Source organism: Schistocerca gregaria, unplaced genomic scaffold (assembly GCF_023897955.1).
Source record: "Schistocerca gregaria isolate iqSchGreg1 unplaced genomic scaffold, iqSchGreg1.2 ptg000244l, whole genome shotgun sequence".
Classification (NCBI taxonomy): domain Eukaryota; kingdom Metazoa; phylum Arthropoda; class Insecta; order Orthoptera; family Acrididae; genus Schistocerca; species Schistocerca gregaria.
This window is the reverse complement of record NW_026061753.1, coordinates 2087593-2108286: the sequence shown is the minus strand read 5'-3', so window position 1 is coordinate 2108286 and position 20694 is coordinate 2087593.

Sequence of the window (20694 nt, the reverse complement as noted above, 5' to 3'; positions counted from 1 at the left end):
TGCGGTTAGTTTCTCCGCATACCGCAGCACGCGACATAACTTTGCAGACGATAAATGTAACCGTCTCAGAGAGAAGAGCGGCCAATGTAACGATATGGCTTTAAGTCGATTCGATAATAAATGAAGAAAACGGACGGATTTCTCAGGTTTTTACTACATATGAACACTTTTCACATTCTCCCGTTCAACGCCGCTGCTAGTCCTCCTCTGGTGCAAAGTCGTAAGGTCCTAGCTCTTGCCCAAGGCACTAAAGAAGGGTAAAAAGTGAATAATCGATAACTAAATCTTGGATTGTACTGCTTCTAACTGGCTATTACATCAAGTTAGAAGCTTCTTCTGTGTTCTACTATGGTGCGGTTAGTTTCTCCGCATACCGCAGCACGCGACATAGCTTTGCAGACGATAAATGTAACCGTTTCAGAGAGAAAAGCGGCCAATGTAACGATATGGCTTTAAGTCGATTCGATAATAAATGAAGAAAACGGACGGATTTCTCAGTTTTTACTACATATGAACACTTTTCACATTCTTCCGTTCAACGCAGCTGCTAGTCCTCCTCTGGTGCAAAATGTTAAGGTCCTAGCTCATGTCCAAGGCACTAAAGAAGGGTAAAAAATCAATAATCGATAACTAAATCTTGGATTGTACTGCTTCTAACTGGCTATTACATCAAGATAGAAGCTTCTTCTGTGTTCTACTATGGTGCGGTTAGTTTCTCCGCATACCGCAGCACGCGACATGGCTTTGCAGACGATAAATGTAACCGTCTCAGAGAGAAGAGCGGCCAATGAAGCGATATGGCTTTAAGTCGATTCGATAATAAATGAAGAAAACGGACGGATTTCTCAGGTTTTTACTACATATGAACACTTTTCACATTCTCCCGTTCAACGCAGCTGCTAGTCCTCCTCTGGTGCAAAATCTTAAGGTCCTAGCTCATGCCCAAGGCACTAAAGAAGGGTAAAAAGTCAATAATCGATAACTAAATCTTGGCTTGTACTGCTTTTAACTGGCTATTACATCAAGTTAGAAGCTTCTTCTGTGTTCTACTATGGTGCGGTTAGTTTCTCCGCATACCGCAGCACGCGACATAGCTTTGCAGACAATAAATGTAACCGCTTTAGAGAGAAAAGCGGCCAATGTAACGATATGGCTTTAAGTCGATTCGATAATAAATGAAGAAAACGGACGGATTTCTCAGTTTTTTACTACATATGAACACTTTTCACATTCTCCCGTTCAACGCAGCTGCTAGTCCTCCTCTGGTGCAAAATCTTAAGGTCCTAGCTCATGTCCAAGGCACTAAAGAAGGGTAAAAAGTCAATAATCGATAACTAAATCTTGGATTGTACTGCTTCTAACTGGCTATTACATCAAGTTAGAATCTTCTTCCGTGTTCTACTACGGTGCGGTTAGTTTCTCCGCATACCGCAGCACGCGACATAGCTTTGCAGACGATAAATGTAACCGTCTCAGAGAGAAGAGCGGCCAATGAAACGATATGGCTTTAAGTCGATTCGATAATAAATGAAGAAAACGGACGGATTTCTCAGGTTTTTACTACATATGAACACTTTTCACATTCTCCCGTTCAACGCAGCTGCTAGTCCTCCTCTGGTGCAAAATCTTAAGGTCCTAGCTCATGCCCAAGGCACTAAACAAGGGTAAAAAGTCAATAATCGATAACTAAATCTTGGATTGTACTGCTTCTAACTGGCTATTACATCAAGTTAGAAGCTTCTTCTGTGTTCTACTATGGTGCGGTTAGTTTCTCCGCATACCGCAGCACGCGACATAGCTTTGCAGACGATAAATGTAACCGTTTCAGAGAGAAAAGCGGCCAATGTAACGATATGGCTTTAAGTCGATTCGATAATAAATGAAGAAAACGGACGGATTTCTCAGGTTTTTACTACATATGAACACTTTTCACATTCTCCCGTTCAACGCAGCTGCTAGTCCTCCTCTGGTGCAAAATGTTAAGGTCCTAGCTCATGTCCAAGGCACTAAAGAAGGGTAAAAAATCAATAATCGATAACTAAATCTTGGATTGTACTGCTTCTAACTGGCTATTACATCAAGTTAGAAGCTTCTTCTATGTTCTACTATGGTGCGGTTAGTTTCTCCGCATACCGCAGCACGCGACATAGCTTTGCAGACGATAAATGTAACCGTTTCAGAGAGAAGAGCGGCCAATGAAACGATATGGCTTTAAGTCGATTCGATAATAAATGAAGAAAACGGAAGGATTTCTCAGGTTTTTACTACATATGAACACTTTTCACATTCTCCCGTTCAACGCAGCTGCTAGTCCTCCTCTGGTGCAAAATCAGGTCCTAGCTCATGCCCAAGGCACTAAAGAAGGGTAAAAAGTCAATAATCGATAACTAAATCTTGGATTGTACTGCTTTTAACTGGCTATTACATCAAGTTAGAAGCTTCTTCTGTGTTCTACTATGGTGCGGTTAGTTTCTCCGCATACCGCAGCACGCGACATAGCTTTGCAGACAATAAATGTAACCGTCTCAGAGAGAAGAGCGGCCAATGTAACGATATGGCTTTAAGTCGATTCGATAATAAATGAAGAAAACGGACGGATTTCTCAGTTTTTTACTACATATGAACACTTTTCACATTCTCCCGTTCAACGCATCTGCTAGTCCTCCTCTGGTTCAAAATCTTAAGGTCCTAGCTCATGCCCAAGGCACTAAAGAAGGGTAAAAAGTCAATAATCGATAACTAAATCTTGGATTGTACTGCTTCTAACTGGCTATTACATCAAGTTAGAAGCTTGTTCTGTGTTCTACTATGGAGCGGTTAGTTTCTCCGCATACCGCAGCACGCGACATAGCTTTGCAGACGATAAATGTAACCGTTTCAGAGAGAAGAGCGGCCAATGTAACGATCTGGCTTTAAGTCGATTCGATAATAAATGAAGAAAACGGACGGATTTCTCAGGTTTTTACTACATATGAACACTTTTCACATTCTCCCGTTCAACGCAGCTGCTAGTCCTCCTCTGGTACAAAATCTTAAGGTCCTAGCTCATGCCCAAGGCACTAAAGAAGGGTAAAAAGTCAATAATCGATAACTAAATCTTGGATTGTACTGCTTCTAACTGGCTATTACATCAAGTTAGAAGCTTCTTCTGTGTTCTACTATGGTGCGGTTAGTTTCTCCGCATACCGCAGCACGCGACATAGCTTTGCAGACGATAAATGTAACCGTTTCAGAGAGAAAAGCGGCCAATGTAACGATATGGCTTTAAGTCGATTCGATAATAAATGAAGAAAACGGACGGATTTCACAGTTTTTTACTACATATGAACACTTTTCACATTCTCCCGTTCAACGCAGCTGCTAGTCCTCCTCTGGTCCAAAATCTTAAGGTCCTAGCTCATGCCCAAGGCTCTAAAGAAGGGTAAAAAGTCAATAATCGATAACTAATTCATGGATTGTACTGCTTCTAACTGGCTATTACATCAAGTTAGAAGCTTCTTCTGTGTTCTACTATGGAGCGTTTAGTTTCTCCGCATACCGCAGCACGCGACATAGCTTTGCAGACGATAAATGTAACCGTTTCAGAGAGAAAAGCGGCCAATGTAACGATATGGCTTTAAGTCGATTCGATAATAAATGAAGAAAACGGACGGATTTCTCAGGTTTTTACTACATATGAACACTTTTCACATTCTCCCGTTCAACGCAGCTGCTAGTCCTCCTCCGGTGCAAAATCTTAAGGTCCTAGCTCATGCCCAAGGCACTAAATAAGCGTAAAAAGTCAATAATCGATAACTAAATCTTGGATTGTACTGCTTCTAACTGGCTATTACATCAAGTTAGAAGCTTCTTCTGTGTTCTACTATGGTGCGGTTAGTATCTCCGCATACCGCAGCACGCGACATAGCTTTGCAGACGATAAATGTAACCGTTTCAGAGAGAAGAGCGGCCAATGTAACGATATGGCTTTAAGTCGATTCGATAATAAATGAAGAAAACGGACGGACTTCTCAGTTTTTTACTACATATGAACACTTTTCACATTCTCCGGTTCAACGCAGCTGCTGGTCCTCCTCTGGTCCAAAATCTTAAGGTCCTAGCTCATGCCCAAGGCACTAAACAAGGGTAAAAAGTCAATAATCGATAACTAAATCTTGGATTGTACTGCTTCTAACTGGCTATTACATCAAGTTAGAAGCTTCTTCTGTCTTCTACTATGGTGCGGTTCGTTTCTCCGCATGCCGCTGCACGCGACATAGCTTTGCAGACGATAAATGTAACCGTCTCAGAGAGAAGAGCGGCCAATGTAACGATATGGCTTTAAGTCGATTCGATAATAAATGAAGAAAACGGACGGATTTCTCAGTTTTATACTACATATGAACACTTTTCACATTCTCCCGTTCAACGCCGCTGCTAGTCCTCCTCTGGTGCTAAATCTTAAGGTCCTAGGTCATGTCCAAGGCAGTAAAGAAGGGTAAAAAGTCAATAATCGATAACTAAATCTTGGATTGTACTGCTTCTAACTGGCTATTACATCAAGTTAGAAGCTTCTTCTGTGTTCTACTATGGTGCGGTTAGTTTCTCCGCATACCGCAGCACGCGACATACCTTTGCAGACGATAAATGTAACCGTTTCAGAGAGAAGAGCGGCCAATGTAACGATCTGGCTTTGTCGATTCGATAATAAATGAAGAAAACGGACGGATTTCTCAGGTTTTTACTACATATGAACACTTTTCACATTCTCCCGTTCAACGCAGCTGCTAGTCCCCTCTGGTGCAAAATCTTAAGGTCCTAGCTCATGCCCAAGGCACTAAAGAAGGGTAAAAAGTCAATAATCGATAACTAAATCTTGTATTGTACTGCTTCTAACTGGCTATGACATCAAGATAGAAGCTTCTTCTGTGTTCTACTATGGTGCGGTTAGTTTCTCCGCATACCGCAGACGCGACATAGCTTTGCAGACGATAAATGTAACCGTCTCAGAGAGAAGAGCGGTCAATGTAACGATCTGGCTTTAAGTCGATTCGATAATAAATGAAGAAAACGGACGGATTTCTCAGGTTTTCACTACATATGAACACTTTTCACATTCTCCCGTGCAACGCAGCTGCTAGTCCTCCTCTCATGCAAAATCTTAGGGTCCTAGCTCATGCCCAAGGCACCAAAGAAGGGTTAAAAGAGAATAATCGAGAACTAAAAGTTGAATTGTACTGCTTCTTACTGGCTATAACACTAACTTAGAAGCATCTTCTGTAATCTACCTTTTTTGCTTTTAGTGTCTCTGCATACCGCAGCACGCGACATAGCTTTGCAGACGATAAATGTAACCGTCTCAGAGAGAAGAGCGGCCAATGTAACGATATGGCTTTAAGTCGATTCGATAATAAATGAAGAAAACGGACGGACTTCTCAGTTTTTTACTACATATGAACACTTTTTCACATTCTCCGGTTCAACGCAGCTGCTGGTCCTCCTCTGGTCCAAAATCTTAAGGTCCTAGCTCATGCCCAAGGCACTAAACAAGGGTAAAAAGTCAATAATCGATAACTAAATCTTGGATTGTACTGCTTCTAACTGGCTATTACATCAAGTTAGAAGCTTCTTCTGTCTTCTACTATGGTGCGGTTCGTTTCTCCGCATACCGCTGCACGCGACATAGCTTTGCAGACGATAAATGTAACCGTCTCAGAGAGAAGAGCGGCCAATGTAACGATATGGCTTTAAGTCGATTCGATAATAAATGAAGAAAACGGACGGATTTCTCAGTTTTATACTACATATGAACACTTTTCACATTCTCCCGTACAACGCCGCTGCTAGTCCTCCTCTGGTGCTAAATCTTAAGGTCCTAGGTCATGTCCAAGGCAGTAAAGAAGGGTAAAAAGTCAATAATCGATAACTAAATCTTGGATTGTACTGCTTCTAACTGGCTATGACATCAAGATAGAAGTTTCTTCTGTGTTCTACTATGGTGCGGTTAGTTTCTCCGCATACCGCAGACGCGACATAGCTTTGCAGACGATAAATGTAACCGTCTCAGAGAGAAGAGCGGTCAATGTAACGATCTGGCTTTAAGTCGATTCGATAATAAATGAAGAAAACGGACGGATTTCTCAGGTTTTCACTACATATGAACACTTTTCACATTCTCCCGTGCAACGCAGCTGCTAGTCCTCCTCTCATGCAAAATCTTAGGGTCCTAGCTCATGCCCAAGGCACCAAAGAAGGGTTAAAAGAGAATAATCGAGAACTAAAAGTTGAATTGTACTGCTTCTTACTGGCTATAACACTAACTTAGAAGCATCTTCTGTAATCTACCTTTTTTGCTTTTAGTGTCTCTGCATACCGCAGCACGCGACATAGCTTTGCAGACGATAAATGTAACCGTCTCAGAGAGAAGAGCGGCCAATGTAACGATCTGGTTTTAAGTCGATTCGATAATAAATGAAGAAAACGGACGGATTTCTCAGGTTTTTACTACATATGAACACTTTTCACATTCTCCCGTTCAACGCAGCTGCTAGTCCTCCTCTGGTGCAAAATCGTAAGGTCCTAGCTCATGCCCAAGGCACTAAAGAAGGGTAAAAAGTCAATAATCGATAACTAAATCTTGGATTGTACTGCTTCTACCTATCTATTACATCAAGTTAGAAGCTTCTTCTGTGTTCTACTATGGTGCGGTTAGTTTCTCCGCATACCGCAGCACGCGACATAGCTTTGCAGACGATAAATGTAACCGTTTCAGAGAGAAGAGCGGCCAATGTAACGATACGGCTTTAAGTCGATTCGATAATAAATGAAGAAAACGGACGGATTTCTCAGGTTTTTACTACATATGAACACTTTTCACATTCTCCCGTTCAACGCAGCTTCTAGTCCTCCTCTGGTGCAAAATCTTAAGGTCCTAGCTCATGCCCAAGGCACTAAAGAAGGGTAAAAAGTCAATAATCGATAACTAAATCTTGGAGTGTACTGCTTCTGACTGGCTATTTCATCAAGTTAGAAGCTTCTTCTGTGTTCCACTATGGTGAGTTAGTTTCTCCGCATACCGCAGCAAGCGACATAGCTTTGCAGACGATAAATGTAACCGTTTCAGAGAGAAGAGCGGCCAATGTAACGATACGGCTTTAAGTCGATTCGATAATAAATGAAGAAAACGGACGGATTTCTCAGTTTTTTACTACATATGAACACTTTTCACACTCTCCCGTTCAACGCAGCTGCTAGTCCTCCTCTGGTGCAAAATCGTAAGGTCCTAGCTCATGCCCAAGGCACTAAAGAAGGGTAAAAAGTCAATAATCGATAACTAAATCTTGGATTGTACTGCTTCTAACTTGCTATTTCATCAAGTTAGAAGCTTCTTCTGTGTTCTACTATGGTGCTGTTAGTTTCTCCGCATACTGCAGCACACGAGATAGCTTTGCAGACGATAAATGTAACCGTCTCAGAGAGAAGAGCGGCCAATGTAACGATCTGGCTTTAAGTCGATTCGATAATACATGAAGAAAACGGACGGATTTCTCAGGTTTTTCCTACATATGAACACTTTTCACATTCTCCCGTGCAACGCAGCTGCTAGTCCTCCTCTCATGCAAAATCTTAGGGTCCTAGCTCATGCCCAAGGCACCAAAGAAGGGTAAAAAGTGAATAACCGAGAACTAAAAGTTGAATTGTACTGCTTCTTACTGGCTATAACATCAACTTAGAAGCATCTTCTGTGTTCTACTATTTTGCTTTTAGTGTCTCTACATACCGCAGCACGCGACATAGCTTTGCAGACGATAAATGTAACCGTTTCAGAGAGAAGAGCGTCCAATGTAACGATATGGCTTTAAGTCGATTCGATAATAAATGAAGAAAACGGAAGCATTTCTCAGTTTTTTACTACATATGAACACTTTGCACATTCTCCCGTTCAACGCAGCTGCTAGTCCTCCTCTGGTGCAAAATCGTAAGGTCCTAGCTCATGTCCAAGGCACCAAATAAGGGTAAAAAGTCAATAATCGATAACTAAATCTTGGATTGTACTGCTTCTAACTGGCTATTACAAGTTAGAAGCTTCTTCTGTGTTCTACTATGGTGCGGTTAGTTTCTCCACATACCGCAGCACGCGACATAGCTTTGCAGACGATAAATGTAACCGTTTCAGAGAGAAGAGTGGCCAATGTAACGATATGGCTTTAAGTCGATTCGATAATAAATGAAGAAAACGGACGGATTTCTCAGGTTTTTACTACATATGAACACTTTTCACATTCTCCCGTTCAACGCAGCTGCTAGTTCTCCTCTGGTGCAAAATCTTATGGTCCTAGCTCATGCCCAAGGCACTAAAGAAGGGCAAAAAGTCAATAATCGATAACTAAATCTTGGATTGTACTGCTTCTAACTGGCTATGACATCAAGATAGAAGCTTCTTCTGTGTTCTACTATGGTGCGGTTAGTTTCTCCGCATACCGCAGACGCGACATAGCTTTGCAGACGATAAATGTAACCGTCTCAGAGAGAAGAGCGGTCAATGTAACGATCTGGCTTTAAGTCGATTCGATAATAAATGAAGAAAACGGACGGATTTCTCAGGTTTTCACTACATATGAACACTTTTCACATTCTCCCGTGCAACGCAGCTGCTAGTCCTCCTCTCATGCAAAATCTTAGGGTCCTAGCTCATGCCCAAGGCACCAAAGAAGGGTTAAAAGAGAATAATCGAGAACTAAAAGTTGAATTGTACTGCTTCTTACTGGCTATAACATCAACTTAGAAGCATCTTCTGTGTTCTACCTTTTTTGCTTTTAGTGTCTCTGCATACCGCAGCACGCGACATAGCTTTGCAGACGATAAATGTAACCGTCTCAGAGAGAAGAGCGGCCAATGTAACGATCTGGCTTTAAGTCGATTCGATAATAAATGAAGAAAACGGACGGATTTCTCAGGTTTTTACTACATATGAACACTTTTCACATTCTCCCGTTCAACGCAGCTGCTAGTCCTCCTCTGGTGCAAAATCGTAAGGTCCTAGCTCATGCCCAAGGCACTAAAGAAGGGTAAAAAGTCAATAATCGATAACTAAATCTTGGATTGTACTGCTTCTAACTGGCTATTACATCAAGTTAGAAGCTTCTTCTGTGTTCTACTATGGTGCGGTTAGTTTCTCCGCATACCGCAGCACGCGACATAGCTTTGCAGACGATAAATGTAACCGTTTCAGAGAGAAGAGCGGCCAGTGTAACGATCTGGCTTTAAGTCGATTCGATAATAAATGAAGAAAACGGACGGATTTCTCAGGTTTTTTCTACATATGAACACTTTTCACATTCTCCCGTTCAACGCAGCTGCTAGTCCTCCTCTGGTACAAAATCTTAAGGTCCTAGCTCATGCCCAAGGCACTAAAGAAGGGTAAAAAGTCAATAATCGATAACTAAATCTTGGATTGTACTGCTTCTAACTGGCTATTTCATCAAGTTAGAAGCTTCTTCTGTGTTCCACTATGGTGAGTTAGTTTCTCCGCATACCGCAGCAAGCGACATAGCTTTGCAGACGATAAATGTAACCGTTTCAGATAGAAGAGCGGCCAATGTAACGATACGGCTTTAAGTCGATTCGATAATAAATGAAGAAAACGGACGGCTTTCTCAGGTTTTTACTACATATGAACACTTTTCACATTCTCCCGTTCAACGCAGCTGCTAGTCCTCCTCTGGTGCAAAATCGTAAGGTCCTAGCTCATGTCCAAGGCACTAAAGAAGGGTTAAAAGTCAATAATCGATAACTAATTCTTGGATTGTACTGCTTCTAACTGGCTATAACATCAACTTAGAAGCATCTTCTGTGTTCTACTATTTTGCTTTTAGTGTCTCTGCATACCGCAGCACGCGACATAGCTTTGCAGACGATAAATGTAACCGTTTCAGAGAGAAGAGCGGCCAATGTAACGATCTGGCTTTAAGTCGATTCGATAATAACTGAAGAAATAGGACGGATTTCTCAGGTTTTTACCACATATGAACACTTTTCACATTCTCCCGTTCAACGCAGCTGCTAGTCCTCCTCTGGTGCAAAATCTTAAGGTCCTAGCTCATGTCCAAGGCACCGAATAAGGGTAAAAAGTTAATAATCGATAACTAAATCTTGGATTGTACTGCTTCTAACTGGCTATTACATCAAGTTAGAAGCTTCTTCTGTGTTCTACTATGGTGCGGTTAGTTTCTCCGCATACCGCAGCACGCGACATAGCTTTGCAGACGATAAATGTAACCGTCTCAGAGAGAAGAGCGGCCAATGTAACGATCTGGCTTTAAGTCGATTCGATAATAAATGAAGAAAACGGACGGAATTCTCAGGTTTTTACTACATATGAACACTTTCCACATTCTCCCGTTCAACGCAGCTGCTAGTCCTCCTCTGGTGCAAAATCGTAAGGTCCTAGCTCATGCCCAAGGCACTAAAGAAGGGTAAAAAGTCAATAATCGATAACTAAATCTTGGATTGTACTGCTTCTACCTATCTATTACATCAAGTTAGAAGCTTCTTCTGTGTTCTACTATGGTGCGGTTAGTTCCTCCGCATACCGCAGCACGCGACATAGCTTTGCAGACGATAAATGTAACCGTTTCAGAGAGAAGAGCGGCCAATGTAACGATACGGCTTTAAGTCGATTCGATAATAAATGAAGAAAACGGACGGATTTCTCAGTTTTTTACTACATATGAACACTTTTCACATTCTCCCGTTCAACGCAGCTGCTAGTCCTCCTCTGGTGCAAAATCTTAAGGTCCTAGCTCATGCCCAAGGCACTAAAGAAGGGTAAAAAGTCAATAATCGATAACTAAATCTTGGATTGTACTGCTTCTAACTGGCTATTACAAGTTAGAAGCTTCTTCTGTGTTCTACTATGGTGCGGTTAGTTTCTCCACATACCGCAGCACGCGACATAGCTTTGCAGACGATAAATGTAACCGTTTCAGAGAGAAGAGTGGCCAATGTAACGATATGGCTTTAAGTCGATTCGATAATAAATGAAGAAAACGGACGGATTTCTCAGGTTTTTACTACATATGAACACTTTTCACATTCTCCCGTTCTACGCAGCTGCTAGTCCTCCTCTGGTGCAAAATCTTAAGGTCCTAGCTCATGCCCAAGGCACTAAAGAAGGGCAAAAAGTCAATAATCGATAACTAAATCTTGGATTGTACTGCTTCTAACTGGCTATGACATCAAGATAGAAGCTTCTTCTGTGTTCTACTATGGTGCGGTTAGTTTCTCCGCATACCGCAGACGCGACATAGCTTTGCAGACGATAAATGTAACCGTCTCAGAGAGAAGAGCGGTCAATGTAACGATATGGCTTTAAGTCGATTCGATAATAAATGAAGAAAACGGACGGATTTCTCAGGTTTTCACTACATATGAACACTTTTCACATTCTCCCGTGCAACGCAGCTGCTAGTCCTCCTCTCATGCAAAATCTTAGGGTCCTAGCTCATGCCCAAGGCACCAAAGAAGGGTTAAAAGAGAATAATCGAGAACTAAAAGTTGAATTGTACTGCTTCTTACTGGCTATAACATCAACTTAGAAGCATCTTCTGTGTTCTACCTTTTTTGCTTTTAGTGTCTCTGCATACCGCAGCACGCGACATAGCTTTGCAGACGATAAATGTAACCGTCTCAGAGAGAAGAGCGGCCAATGTAACGATCTGGCTTTAAGTCGATTCGATAATAAATGAAGAAAACGGACGGATTTCTCAGGTTTTTACTACATATGAACACTTTTCACATTCTCCCGTTCAACGCAGCTGCTAGTCCTCCTCTGGTGCAAAATCGTAAGGTCCTAGCTCATGCCCAAGGCACTAAAGAAGGGTAAAAAGTCAATAATCGATAACTAAATCTTGGATTGTACTGCTTCTAACTGGCTATTACATCAAGTTAGAAGCTTCTTCTGTGTTTTACTATGGTGCGGTTAGTTTCTCCGCATACCGCAGCACGCGACATAGCTTTGCAGACGATAAATGTAACCGTTTCAGAGAGAAGAGCGGCCAATGTAACGATCTGGCTTTAAGTCGATTCGATAATAAATGAAGAAAACGGACGGATTTCTCAGGTTTTTTCTACATATGAACACTTTTCACATTCTCCCGTTCAACGCAGCTGCTAGTCCTCCTCTGGTACAAAATCTTAAGGTCCTAGCTCATGCCCAAGGCACTAAAGAAGGGTAAAAAGTCAATAATCGATAACTAAATCTTGGATTGTACTGCTTCTAACTGGCTATTTCATCAAGTTAGAAGCTTCTTCTGTGTTCCACTATGGTGAGTTAGTTTCTCCGCATACCGCAGCAAGCGACATAGCTTTGCAGACGATAAATGTAACCGTTTCAGATAGAAGAGCGGCCAATGTAACGATACGGCTTTAAGTCGATTCGATAATAAATGAAGAAAACGGACGGCTTTCTCAGGTTTTTACTACATATGAACACTTTTCACATTCTCCCGTTCAACGCAGCTGCTAGTCCTCCTCTGGTGCAAAATCGTAAGGTCCTAGCTCATGTCCAAGGCACTAAAGAAGGGTTAAAAGTCAATAATCGATAACTAATTCTTGGATTGTACTGCTTCTAACTGCCTATAACATCAACTTAGAAGCATCTTCTGTGTTCTACTATTTTGCTTTTAGTGTCTCTGCATACCGCAGCACGCGACATAGCTTTGCAGACGATAAATGTAACCGTTTCAGAGAGAAGAGCGGCCAATGTAACGATCTGGCTTTAAGTCGATTCGATAATAACTGAAGAAATAGGACGGATTTCTCAGGTTTTTACCACATATGAACACTTTTCACATTCTCCCGTTCAACGCAGCTGCTAGTCCTCCTCTGGTGCAAAATCTTAAGGTCCTAGCTCATGTCCAAGGCACCGAATAAGGGTAAAAAGTTAATAATCGATAACTAAATCTTGGATTGTACTGCTTCTAACTGGCTATTACATCAAGTTAGAAGCTTCTTCTGTGTTCTACTATGGTGCGGTTAGTTTCTCCGCATACCGCAGCACGCGACATAGCTTTGCAGACGATAAATGTAACCGTCTCAGAGAGAAGAGCGGCCAATGTAACGATATGGCTTTAAGTCGATTCGATAATAAATGAAGAAAACGGACGGAATTCTCAGGTTTTTACTACATATGAACACTTTCCACATTCTCCCGTTCAACGCAGCTGCTAGTCCTCCTCTGGTGCAAAATCGTAAGGTCCTAGCTCATGCCCAAGGCACTAAAGAAGGGTAAAAAGTCAATAATCGATAACTAAATCTTGGATTGTACTGCTTCTACCTATCTATTACATCAAATTAGAAGCTTCTTCTGTGTTCTACTATGGTGCGGTTAGTTCCTCCGCATACCGCAGCACGCGACATAGCTTTGCAGACGATAAATGTAACCGTTTCAGAGAGAAGAGCGGCCAATGTAACGATACGGCTTTAAGTCGATTCGATAATAAATGAAGAAAACGGACGGATTTCTCAGTTTTTTACTACATATGAACACTTTTCACATTCTCCCGTTCAACGCAGCTGCTAGTCCTCCTCTGGTGCAAAATCTTAAGGTCCTAGCTCATGCCCAAGGCACTAAAGAAGGGTAAAAAGTCAATAATCGATAACTAAATCTTGGATTGTACTGCTTCTAACTGGCTATTACAAGTTAGAAGCTTCTTCTGTGTTCTACTATGGTGCGGTTAGTTTCTCCACATACCGCAGCACGCGACATAGCTTTGCAGACGATAAATGTAACCGTTTCAGAGAGAAGAGTGGCCAATGTAACGATATGGCTTTAAGTCGATTCGATAATAAATGAAGAAAACGGACGGATTTCTCAGGTTTTTACTACATATGAACACTTTTCACATTCTCCCGTTCAACGCAGCTGCTAGTCCTCCTCTGGTGCAAAATCTTATGGTCCTAGTTCATGCCCAAGGCACTAAAGAAGGGCAAAAAGTCAATAATCGATAATTAAATCTTGGATTGTACTGCTTCTAACTGGCTATGACATCAAGATAGAAGCTTCTTCTGTGTTCTACTATGGTGCGGTTAGTTTCTCCGCATACCGCAGACGCGACATAGCTTTGCAGACGATAAATGTAACCGTCTCAGAGAGAAGAGCGGTCAATGTAACGATCTGGCTTTAAGTCGATTCGATAATAAATGAAGAAAACGGACGGATTTCTCAGGTTTTCACTACATATGAACACTTTTCACATTCTCCCGTGCAACGCAGCTGCTAGTCCTCCTCTCATGCAAAATCTTAGGGTCCTAGCTCATGCCCAAGGCACCAAAGAAGGGTTAAAAGAGAATAATCGAGAACTAAAAGTTGAATTGTACTGCTTCTTACTGGCTATAACATCAACTTAGAAGCATCTTCTGTGTTCTACCTTTTTTGCTTTTAGTGTCTCTGCATACCGCAGCACGCGACATAGCTTTGCAGACGATAAATGTAACCGTCTCAGAGAGAAGAGCGGCCAATGTAACGATCTGGTTTTAAGTCGATTCGATAATAAATGAAGAAAACGGACGGATTTCTCAGGTTTTTACTACATATGAACACTTTTCACATTCTCCCGTTCAACGCAGCTGCTAGTCCTCCTCTGGTGCAAAATCGTAAGGTCCTAGCTCATGCCCAAGGCACTAAAGAAGGGTAAAAAGTCAATAATCGATAACTAAATCTTGGATTGTACTGCTTCTAACTGGCTATTACATCAAGTTAGAAGCTTCTTCTGTGTTCTACTATGGTGCGGTTAGTTTCTCCGCATACCGCAGCACGCGACATAGCTTTGCAGACGATAAATGTAACCGTTTCAGAGAGAAGAGCGGCCAATGTAACGATCTGGCTTTAAGTCGATTCGATAATAAATGAAGAAAACGGACGGATTTCTCAGGTTTTTACTACATATGAACACTTTTCACATTCTCCCGTTCAACGCAGCTGCTAGTCCTCCTCTGGTACAAAATCTTAAGGTCCTAGCTCATGCCCAAGGCACTAAAGAAGGGTAAAAAGTCAATAATCGATAACTAAATCTTGGATTGTACTGCTTCTAACTGGCTATTTCATCAAGTTAGAAGCTTCTTCTGTGTTCCACTATGGTGAGTTAGTTTCTCCGCATACCGCAGCAAGCGACATAGCTTTGCAGACGATAAATGTAACCGTTTCAGAGAGAAGAGCGGCCAATGTAACGATACGGCTTTAAGTCGATTCGATAATAAATGAAGAAAACGGACGGATTTCTCAGGTTTTTACTACATATGAACACTTTTCACATTCTCCCGTTCAACGCAGCTGCTAGTCCTCCTCTGGTGCAAAATCGTAAGGTCCTAGCTCATGTCCAAGGCACTAAAGAAGGGTAAAAGGTCAATAATCGATAACTAAATCTTGGATTGTACTGCTTCTAACTGGCTATTACATCAAGTTAGAAGCTTCTTCTGTGTTCTACTATGGTGCGGTTAGTTTCTCCGCATACCGCAGCACACGAGATAGCTTTGCAGACGATAAATGTAACCGTCTCAGAGAGAAGAGCGGCCAATGTAACGATCTGGCTTTAAGTCGATTCGATAATACATGAAGAAAACGGACGGATTTCTCAGGTTTTTCCTACATATGAACACTTTTCACATTCTCCCGTGCAACGCAGCTGCTAGTCCTCCTCTCATGCAAAATCTTAGGGTCCTAGCTCATGCCCAAGGCACCAAAGAAGGGTAAAAAGTGAATAACCGAGAACTAAAAGTTGAATTGTACTGCTTCTTACTGGCTATAACATCAACTTAGAAGCATCTTCTGTGTTCTACTATTTTGCTTTTAGTGTCTCTACATACCGCAGCACGCGACATAGCTTTGCAGACGATAAATGTAACCGTTTCAGAGAGAAGAGCGTCCAATGTAACGATATGGCTTTAAGTCGATTCGATAATAAATGAAGAAAACGGACGGATTTCTCAGGTTTTTACTACATATGAACACTTTTCACATTCTCCCGTTCAACGCAGCTGCTAGTCCTCCTCTGGTGCAAAATCGTAAGGTCCTAGCTCATGCCCAAGGCACTAAAGAAGGGTAAAAAGTCAATAATCGATAACTAAATCTTGGATTGTACTGCTTCTAACTGGCTATTTCATCAAGTTAGAAGCTTCTTCTGTGTTCCACTATGGTGAGTTAGTTTCTCCGCATACCGCAGCAAGCGACATAGCTTTGCAGACGATAAATGTAACCGTTTCAGAGAGAAGAGCGGCCAATGTAACGATACGGCTTTAAGTCGATTCTATAATAAATGAAGAAAACGGACGGATTCCTCAGGTTTTTACTACATATGAACACTTTTTACATTCTCCCGTTCAACGCAGCTGCTAGTCCTCCTCTGGTGAAAAATCTTATGGTCCTAGCTCATGCCCAAGGCACTTAAGAAGGGCAAAAAGTCAATAATCGATAACTAAATCTTGGATTGTACTGCTTCTAACTGGCTATGACATCAAGATAGAAGCTTCTTCTGTGTTCTACTATGGTGCGGTTAGTTTCTCCGCATACCGCAGCACGCGACATAGCTTTGCAGACGATAAATGTAACCGTTTCAGAGAGAAGAGCGGCCAATGTAACGATCTGGCTTTAAGTCGATTCGATAATAAATGAAGAAAACGGACGGATTTCTCAGGTTTTTACTACATATGAACACTTTTCACATTCTCCCGTTCAACGCAGCTGCTAGTCCTCCTCTGGTACAAAATCTTAAGGTCCTAGCTCATGCCCAAGGCACTAAAGAAGGGTAAAAAGTCAATAATCGATAACTAAATCTTGGATTCTACTGCTTCTAACTGGCTATTTCATCAAGTTAGAAGCTTCTTCTGTGTTCCACTATGGTGAGTTAGTTTCTCCGCATACCGCAGCAAGCGACATAGCTTTGCCGACGATAAATGTAACCGTTTCAGAGAGAAGAGCGGCCATTGTAACGATACGGCTTTAAGTCGATTCGATAATAAATGAAGAAAACGGACGGATTTCTCAGGTTTTTACTACATATGAACACTTTTCACATTCTCCCGTTCAACGCAGCTGCTAGTCCTCCTCTGGTGCAAAATCGTAAGGTCCTAGCTCATGCCCAAGGCACTAAAGAAGGGTAAAAAGTCAATAATCGATAACTAAATCTTGGATTGTACTGCTTCTAACTGGCTATAACATCAACTTAGAAGCATCTTCTGTGTTCTACTATTGTGCTTTTAGTGTCTATGCATACCGCAGCACGTGACATAGCTTTGCAGACGATAAATGTAACCGTTTCAGAGAGAAGAGCGGCCAATGTAGCGATCTGGCTTTAAGTCGATTCGATAATAACTGAAGAAAACGGACGGATTTCTCAGGTTTTTACCACATATGAACACTTTTCACATTCTCCCGTTCAACGCAGCTGCTAGTCCTCCTCTGGTGCAAAATCTTAAGGTCCTAGCTCATGTCCAAGGCACCAAATAAGGGTAAAAAGTTAATAATCGATAACTAAATCTTGGATTGTACTGCTTCTAACTGGCTATTACATCAAGTTAGAAGCTTCTTCTGTGTTCTACTATGGTGCGGTTAGTTTCTCCGCATACCGCAGCACGCGACATAGCTTTGCAGACAATAAATGTAACCGTCTCAGAGGGAAGAGCGGCCAATGTAACGATCTGGCTTTAAGTCGATTCGATAATAAATGAAGAAAACGGACGGATTTCTCAGGTTTTTACTACATATGAACACTTTTCACATTCTCCCGTTCAACGCAGCTGCTAGGCCTCCTCTGGTTCAAAATCTTAAGGTCCTAGCTCATGCCCAAGGCACTAAAGAAGGGTAAAAAGTCAATAATCGATAACTAAATCTTGGATTGTACTGCTTCTAACTGGCTATAACATCAACTTAGAAGCATCTTCTGTGTTCTACTATTTTGCTTTTAGTGTCTCTGCATACCGCAGCACGCGACATAGCTTTGCAGACGATAAATGTAACCGTTTCAGAGAGAAGAGCGGCCAATGTAACGATCTGGCTTTAAGTCGATTCGATAATAACTGAAGAAAACGGACGGATTTCTCAGGTTTTTACCACATATGAACACTTTTCACATTCTCCCGTTCAACGCAGCTGCTAGTCCTCCTCTGGTGCAAAATCTTAAGGTCCTAGCTCATGTCCAAGGCACCAAATAAGGGTAAAAAGTTAATAATCGATAACTAAATCTTGGATTGTACTGCTTCTAACTGGCTATTACATCAAGTTAGAAGCTTCTTCTGTGTTCTACTATGGTGCGGTTAGTTTCTCCGCATACCGCAGCACGCGACATAGCTTTGCAGACGATAAATGTAACCGTCTCAGAGAGAAGAGCGGCCAATGTAACGATCTGGCTTTAAGTCGATTCGATAATAAATGAAGAAAACGGACGGAATTCTCAGGTTTTTACTACATATGAACACTTTTCACATTCTCCCGTTCAACGCAGCTGCCAGTCCTCCTCTGGTGCAAAATCTTAATGTCCTAGCTCATGTCCAAGGCACTAATGAAGGGTAAAAAGTCAATAATCGATAAATAAATCTTGGATTTTACTGCTTCTAACTGGCTATTACATCAAGTTAGAAGCTTCTTCTGTGTTCTACTATGGTGCGTTTAGTTTCTCCGCATACCGCAGCTCGCGACATAGCTTTGCAGACGATAAATGTAACCGTCTCAGAGAGAGGAGCGTCGAATGTATCGATCTGGCTTTAAGTCGATTCGATAATAAATGAAGAAAACGGATGTATTACTCAGTTTTTTACTACATATGAACACTTTTCACGGTTAGTGTCTCCGCATACCACAGCACGCGACATATCTTTGCTGACGATAAATGTAACCGTTTCAGAGAGAAGAGCGGACAATATAACGATATGGCTTTAAGTCAATTCGATAACAAATGAAGAAAACGGACTGATTTTTCAGTTTTTACTACATATGAACACTTTTCACATTCTCCCGTGCAACGCGGCTGCTAGTCCTCCTCTGGTGCAAAATCTTAAGGTCCTAGCTCATGTCCAAGGCACTAAAGAAGGGTAAAAAGTCAATAATCGATAAATAAATCTTGGATTGTACTGCTTCTAACTGGCTATTACATCAAGTTAGAAGCTTCTTCTGTGTTCTACTATGGTGCGGTTAGTGTCTCCGCATACCACAGCACGCGACATAGCTTTGCTGACGATAAATGTAACCGTTTCAGAGAGAAGAGCGGCCAATGTAACGATATGGCTTTAAGTCGATTCGATAACAAATGAAGAAAACGGACGGATTTCTCAGTTTTTTCTAAATATAAACACTTTTCACATTCTCCCGTGCAACGCAGCTGCTAATCCTCCTTTCATGCAGAATCTTAAGGTCCTAGCTCATGTCCAAGGCACCAAAGAAGGGTAAAAAGTCAATAATCGATAATTAAAATTTGAATTGTACTACTTCTTACTGGCTTTTACATCATCTTAGAAGCTTCATCTGTGTTCTACTATGGTGCGTTTAGTGTCTCCACATACCACAGCACGCGACATAGCTTTGCAGACGATAAATGTAACCGTTTCAGGGAGAAAAGTGGCCAATATGACGATCTGGCTTTAAGTCGATTCGATAACAAATGACGAAAACGGACGGATTTCTCAGGTTTTTACTACATACGAACACTTTTCACATTCTCCCGTGCAACTGCGGTGCTAGTCCTCGTTTCATGCAGAATCTTAAGGTCCTAGCTCATGTCCAAGGCACCAAAGCCAGCTAAAAAGTCAATAATCGATACCTAAAACTTGAATTGTACTACTTCTTACTGGCTATTACAACAACTTAGAAGATTCATCTGTGTTCTACTATGGTGCTTTTAGTGTCTCCGCATACCTCAGCACGCGAAATAGCTTTGCAGACGATAAATGTAACCGTCTCAGAGAGAAGAGCGGCCAATGAAACGATATGGCTTTAAGTCGATTCGATAATAAATGAAGAAAACGGACGGATTTCTCAGTTTTTTACTACATATGAACACTTTTCACATTCCCCGTTCAACGCAGCTGCTAGTCCTCCTCTGGTGCAAAATCTTAAGGTCCTAGCGCATGTCCAAGGCACTAAAGAAGGGTAAAAAGTCAATAATCGATAAATAAATCTTGGATTTTACTGCTTCTAACTGACTATTACATCAAGTTAGAAGCTTCTTCTGTGTTCTACTATGGTGCGGTTAGTGTCTCCGCATACCACAGCACGCGACATATCTTTGCTGACGATAAATGTAACCGTCTCAGAGAGAAGAGCGGCAAATGTAACGATATGGCTTTAAGTCGATTCGATAATAAATGAAGAAAACGGACGGATTTCTCAGGTTTTTACTACATATGAACACTTTTCACATTCTCCCGTTCAACGCAGCTGCTAGTCCTCCTCTGGTGCAAAATCTTATGGTCCTAGCTCATGCCCAAGGCACTAAAGAAGGGCAAAAAGTCAATAATCGATAACTAAATCTTGGATTGTACTGCTTCTAACTGGCTATCACATCAAGATAGAGGCTTCTTCTGTGTTCTACTATGGTGCGGTTAGTTTCTCCGCATACCGCAGACGCGATATAGCTTTGCAGACGATAAATGTAACCGTCTCAGAGAGAAGAGCGGTCAATGTAACGATCTGGCTTTAAGTCGATTCGATAATAAATGAAGAAAACG